Source organism: Lucilia cuprina, chromosome 5 (assembly GCF_022045245.1).
Source record: "Lucilia cuprina isolate Lc7/37 chromosome 5, ASM2204524v1, whole genome shotgun sequence".
Lineage (NCBI taxonomy): Eukaryota > Metazoa > Arthropoda > Insecta > Diptera > Calliphoridae > Lucilia > Lucilia cuprina.
The window spans coordinates 26,624,665-26,632,471 of NC_060953.1; positions in this window are offsets into that span (position 1 = coordinate 26,624,665).

The following is a 7,807-nucleotide window of genomic DNA, read 5'->3' on the forward strand; positions in this document are numbered from 1 at the left end:
GCTGGGATCAGAAAACTAAAAGCAGTTTTGGAAACCTCAATATGATTTCTATTTACTACAAAAGTATTTTCCCAGCCCTGAAAGAAATGTGGACACTATGGGCAAAAAAGTAAAAAAATCCCATTTTTGGGATTTTCATTCCCATTTTTGGGAATTGCGGGATGCTCTTTGACCTTTTAAATTTTTTTGCATTTTATTATTTAAAATGACAAATTTAACAAGCGTTGAAAATATCATTGAGTTTTGTTCATAAATAAAGATTTTGCCATATATTACATATTTGTTTAATTTCTAAAACTATGATTTATATCAAAATTTTAATAGGGTCGCAGATAGCCACAACAATTTAGTCCATATTTATCCCTTAATATCATTTTTTAGTTAGATATGAAAATTCTCGACCCTTTGCAACAAAATTCAAGCCAATATCTCAATTACATTCAAAAATATGTTCATTTAAACCTGTATCCTTTAATTTCATCTTTTTCATATTTTAGTATTAAATATGACAGAACATATTTAAATCTTATATTTACCTATTTTCTATTTGTTTGCTTATCCTTATAATTGAAAGATCCTATTATACTTAAATTTTCAGAAATTTATAACTATTTTTTACCTCAATTTTTTCGACAGATCATTTCGTTCTGTTTCGTTTATGATCATGTTGGTAAAAATATAATGTAATGATAATTTCGTTTCATTCACTAAAAAGAAGTATCAATGACTGTATTACAGGTATAGTCCTAAATGTTAATAGGTAGACAATTCGTAATTTTTACTTTGGAATACCCGTATCGGAAATTACAAGAATTGGTGTATAGGTAAACTTCTCAATGAAGATTACATTAAAGTACGAAGAGTTGTGTTCCCTTTTTATGGAGTGCATCTTCAAAAGGGCCAGAAAGAATTGAAGACATTTCAAATTATATAAAAACTACATATAGTAGAAAAGTAGACAAAACAGGCATATCAAAAATTGAAAACTTTTTGATGTAAGAAGTAAGTCTGTGGATGGAAATCAAAAGAAATTTCGATTAAAATTTTGTAGTTAGATGGAAACTACTACGGAAATCTCAACTTACAACACATCAACAGGAGCGCCTTGCAAGTCATACGAAGACTTATGTTCAAGGTAAAAAAGAGAGTCACACAAAAACTTTTTTCAATATCAAATGAGGAAATTGCTGATACATTTAACGAAATGCTGAAAAAGGAAAACCAACCTATGGATGCCGTAAATATTGCAACTATTCTTCCTAATGTATCACCAAAACGACTTAAGCGAATTGTGGAAAGTATACAAACATCACAATCAACAGAAGACCAACTAAGGAAAATTCATAACTGTGATGTTGTCTTAATGTGTAAGTGGGGATGTGACAGTCTATCAGCACTTCCAGAATACAAAAAAGCTTGTGGAAGTCGGACATTAGCAGACTACAAAAGTGTATTTATGTCATCATTAGTGCCATTATGAATTCGTTCATATTCTCTTAATCCATCATCGTCAAGCATCGGAAATTCATTTGAAGATATATATCCGGGTTCAAAAAGTTTTTGTAGACCCATTGGATATAAAGGAGTCAAAGAAAACAATAAAAGATTTAGTGGAATATTTAAAAGATGAAATAAATGCACTGGAGCCCATTTGCATTAAAATAAAGGAATTCTTTATTAACGTATCATATCAGCTAAGCTTAACAATGATTGATGGAAAGGTCAGCAATGCCATAACAGAAACTTCTTCCTTCTGTAGATGCTCAATATGTAATGAGAAAAAGTCGCAATTCTCAAATATAAACAAAAGCAGAAGTATTAATGAAGAAGTCCTGCCTTTCGGAATTTCACCACTTCATGCCAGAATACGATTTTTGGATTACTTTTTACACATAGCATACGACCTCAAATATAGAAGTACTAAATTAACGAAAAATAATGAAGAATTGAAAGAACTGAGAGCTGCGGAAAAAAGCAGAATCCAAGAAGAATTTAAAGTTCAGATGGGATTAAACATCGACAAACCACTTCCAAGTTGCGGTAGTACAAATGACGGTAATACGGCGAGGTTTTCTTCGTGATTTTGAAATTACTTCAGAAATAACTGGAATCGACAAGGAGTTGCTTCGAAGAGTTAACACTATTTTAATCGCACTAAATAGTAAACATAAAATTTATGGAAATCGATTTGGGGAATATACATCTGAAATTTCTAAATTACTTGTATCTCTGTATCCATGGAGGAAACTAACACCAACAGTACACAAAGTATTGTGTCATGGTCAAATAATAATTGAATCGAATATTCTTCCACTTGGAGAGTTAACAGAAGAAGCCCAGGAAGCGAGTAATCGAGATTTTAAGCATGTTCAACTATTCAGCTCAAGAAAATGCTCCAGGCAATCACAGAATGAAGATATTTTTAATAGTTTACTTCTATCTTTAATAGTTTACTTCTATCTTCTGATTCTGTTCTTTCAACTATGTGAAAAAGATGGATTTGTTATGAAACTCTTATCATCTCAAAACAAGGAAGATTTAAAGGACTTATATAACCTTCTGGATATGTATACCGATATGACAGATTATTTTATAGAAAATAAGTAGTGTTAGTTATTAAATATATAAGTAGGTTGTAAGAATTAATTGTATTATGTTTAAGATAAACAGTTCAAATAAAAAAGCAATATACTATAAAAAATTATAATTTTATTATGAGCCACGCACAACAACACCTAAATCACCCCATACAAACCACCTTTCCCGCCAACCGAAATATAAAACACAATTTAATACAATATCATCAGTTAGTAGATAGCTAGCAGATAGGTAGCTATCTGCGACCCTATTAAAATTTTGATATAAATCATAGTTATAGAAATTAAACAAATATGTAATATATGACAAAATCTTTATTTATGAACAAAACTCAATGAAATTTTCAACGCTTGTTAAAAATGCAAAAAAAATTGAAAAGGTCAAAGGGCATCCCGCAATTCCCAAAAATAGGAATGAAAATCTCAAAAATGGGATTTTTTTCATTTTTGCCCATAGGGTCCACATTTCTTTCAGGGCTGGGAAAATACTTTTGGAGTAAATAGAAATCATATTGAGGTTTCTAAAACTGCTTTCAGTTTTCTGATCCCAGCTTTGGGATTTTAGAACATGTCGCCCAAAGTTGAAGTTTTGATAAAAAAATAGGTCATATTCGGAAGGACGCAGTGGCAACATTTTCAAAAAATAGGACAAGTTTTTTACGCCAAAGCGTTCTGCGAAAGATACCTTTTAGAGGACTATAAAATTGTTATATGTTCTTAAAGAAAATTTTATTTTATTAATAAAAGAGTAAAGACACATTTTTGGCAAAAAAAAAAACGGCAAAAATCTAAAATTTTTTGAGTTTCTAAATTAAAAAACGTATATTTTTGGATATGTATATATGATATGCAGGGTTCATCTTCAAAACTTAAACTCGAATACTCCTTGGCTACGCTCACGCCAAATTTTATACCGATCGGATCAGCCGTTTAGAAATGCCAGATTTATTTCCAAAAAATTTCCATTCTGCCCCACTGTGTAATGTAAAACAAATTTAATTTTTGAAGATTCTGATTATGAAGATAACGTTTTTTTACTTTATATTTTCACAATTTTCTCAATCTTTGTGATAAGAGCAACAACATTTCCTCAGAGAGTAAATCAAAATTTCGAACGGTTTGTGAGATATGAGACTGAGAAAATGCTCACTTTTTTCAAAAATGACACCGAGGCACAGTGAGACATTTGGCCAAATTAGAACGACAAAAATCAAAAAATAAAAGTATTCCTATTGGATTGGTATTTATACTATTTATTAGTAAACAGTTCGTATAATATGGGAATAAAATTAGTGAGAAATATATATAACGCGAAATACAAGTTTTCAAAATATCTACTTATAAAAATAATTTAATTTACTTGAAATTTTTCTATAGGTATATATAAACTTTGATTGCGAATATTTTGGCAAATATTTGAAATATTACTATAATTTTTTGCCCGTACATAAGGTAATCCAAAAATATTTTGGCACCGCATTTTAGTTAAAAACTTAATTTTAAGTATCATATTTATTACTTATGTAAAGATAAAAGATAATATATATAAAAATTGTATATTTTAATGGATTAGATCTTATAACTGCAGCCGATTGCAGTCTTGAAAATGATATTTGTATATAATAGAACCTCCGTTTAAACTTTTTTGAAAATATTAGCTGCGACCACTTGCGATCTTCGGATTTATTAAAGAAATTGTATAGCATCTTATATGAGTTTTTATTAAAAACATTAACAAAGTATTAAATTTTTGTAGTAGAATTATGCATTGCATAGGATTTCTGGTCATCATATATTCCACTATTTTTAAATCAAAATTTAATTGTTATTGTTTTATTAACGTAATGGCATTTCACTCAGGAAACCATATTAAATTTGCTAAAAGCGCGTGAAAATTTATTCTACATTCAAGCAAAATTAAAATTCTAAAATGAACAATAAAATCCCTTATACAATTATATTTGAAAAGTGGCTCCAGGAGAAAGGTAATAAAGTAAGCAATATTTTAAACTACTTACATTCTGGAAACCATAGGAAAAGACATTGACCACAAAAAGGCGAAGATGGTTGTACATATTTTATGTTCCAGAAAAATTTTTTTGCAAGGAATGCCGAGTGGTTGTCGAAATATGTCGATTCATCTCAGTTCCTTTTAGAAGTAATGCCAAGTTCTTCCGAAAATATAAGAGGAAGACCCGTTAAATCATTTGTGTGCAGCAGTATTAAAACGCAAGAGCGTAAAGCAAAGAAACTCATAGGGGAAGTTGATGTTAATAATTTGTATAAGGCCACTGAAATGCATCTTCGAAGCCAGGGAAAAAGAACTTATGCAAAAATTGTTGCCGAACTTTTACAAGCCTCCCCTACGAGAGGGACTGAGATTAAAAGATCAAGAATACATTCTGCTACGACAAACAAAATTTCGGTAGATAAAATACTGGCAATGATGCTAGATGGAGGATTATCTTCACATAAATTTCACCATATAAGGGAACATTTGAGACCTTTTGTTCCAGATGGAATTCCCCATTATAACTCGATTAAAAAAGCTAAGCAAATGTGATACCCAGATAAAATTAATGTTTATATAAATTTGCAAGCCATACTTGATCACACAATAAAACGTTTATTTTTGGCTTTAGAAGATGTCATCTTACAAAAACACATAAATATAAAACAGTTTACGCTTATAGTAAAATGGGGATGTGATGGTGCAGATCAAAAAGAATATAAGCAAAAGTTTTCCGATGCAAATTTAAGTGACAGAAATTTATTTACTACAACATTTGTGCATGTTCAATTACTTTCAATTGTTCATGGTGCAAAACAATTGATTTTGCAAAAAATTGATTTTGCAAAACCCAACACCTTCTTCTATCAAGTATTGTCGCCCCATAAGATTCAGGTATGCAAAAGAGTCTCGAGGTATGCAACATGTGAACGACCAAGTAAATAATCTTAAACCCACAATTGCTAAGATTGGCGAGAGAGATTTTATAGTTAAATCTTCCATGGTATTATCTATGATTGATGGTAAAGTCTGCAATGCTCTTTCACCCTACAAATCTACCCAAAAATGTTACATATGCGGTGCAAGTCCAAATCTAATGAATGACTTCAACTGCTTATATCATAAAGAAATAGACGAGACTATGCTTCAATTTAGTCTATCGCCATTGCATGCCTGGATTCGATTTATGGAGTGTTTACTCCATATTACATACAGAATGGATTTTAAAAATTGGCATATCCGTGGAGATGAAAATAAAAGGAAAGCAGCTGACAGAAAGGCTTACTAAGGGATTATTAATAGACGTACCAAAACCACATTCAGGTAATTCCAATGATGGCAATACAGCTAGGAGATTCTTTAGAAATGCTGAAATAACTGCAAGTATCATTGGATTAAATCTTGAATTAATTCAAAAATTTCACGTGATACTAGAATGCTTATTTAGTGGACATTCCATCAATTTGCCGCCATTTCAAGCATATTTGAAGCAGACAATTGAACTGCACCTTTCAGAATATTCTTGGTACAAAATGCCCGCCACAGTCCATAAGATATTATTTCATGGAAAAGATATTAAGGAGTGAGATCGAAAAATTCTTAACACACGTTTTTCATTACTTTTTTCAATCAAAGTATTATTTGATTTTTTTTTTTGATCAAGTTACCTTTGAAAAACATGTCAGTTATTATGTGTAATGTCAATTATATTAATTTTTTTGTTAATCTGATTAAAATGTGGTTATGGCAACAAAATATTGTTACAAAAAACATAGAATAGATATCCTAACCATGCCGAACCATGTTTTTTCACTGCGTGTATATGCAACAAATATCAATAGTTATATCCCTAATACACATATGTATTATTATTTAAAAATATTACAATTATATAAACTCATTGCATTGTTTAAAATTTAATTATCTAAACTTCTTTTCGGTTCTTTTCGGTTCGGTCTATCACAAACAAAACACTAAAAAATAACAATTTAGTATAATAAAAAAAATATTTATTTAGTTACTAAATTATAATTTCTCTTAATGAAAATATATTTCATTTAAATTCTAAAATAAAACATTAATTTTATATTTATTTCTTATTTGCTAAAATTTAATATATACCTTTAGTCTTAAAGAATAATTCTTATTTTAATGCCTTGGGATATACAATATTTTTTTACCCTCTAGTTTAAATAAAAAAACCCACATAACGATTGTGAAAATTACAACCACAATAGTTTTCCAAATTAACAATATGTTACATATGAGAGATGCCAAGCAAATTATTGCAAGTTCGCCAAATTCTATCTATCTATGAAAAATTTGAATTACACAGTGCAGCACGAAAAAAATAACCATACACGGACACCACTATATGATAAAAGACCAAAAATAAGAAGAGCCAAAGTTTTGCCCAAAGTCATGCACTTTTTAAGTTATAGGCCCCCAAAGATTTAGGGCCTCGCACAGTGAGACATTTTGCACTTTTAGAACGACAAAAAGCAAATTTTGGAGATAATGGAGTGAAATTTGGGTTACAGTCAGCATATAATGCCAGCAATGATTCACCAAAAAATGGGCGTGATATGGACTGCCACACCTCTTGTTTACATAAATATTTTGAAATGAAATTTATATACGTTTTGACATAGTGTTTGCACTGATACATATACATATTAAAAAATGTAGCTCACAAATAACATGGTCATCTTTTTAATTACCATTACATAAAATAAATAAAGGAAAATATTATAACAACTCAAAAAAATTAATTTAAAAATAATAAAAACAATTAACAAAGTATTAAAATAGCTTCTAATATTTTTTAAATGTCAATATCTAATCGTTATCTTTCTCGTCTTCTTATTGGCTATTCAAAAATTGTAACACTTCTGGAATTTATTCTCCTTTTTGTATTTTTGGTTTATTGCGCAAACTACATATATATGGATCTGATGATATTAACAATCGGTTGACGAAATCTGTGTTATTAGCAATTCTGAAAGACTTTCTCGTAAATAACTCTCTGTAGTTACGAACGTCTTTATTTCGTGCCTCTTCTGATAGTTGTCCAATGGGTAGGATGTATTAGTTAATAAGGAGTGAGATCGAAAAATTCTTAACATACATATATGTTTATAAAAAAGAAACCACTAAACTTACAGCTTTATTTTTTTATTTGATTCAAATTATTATTACA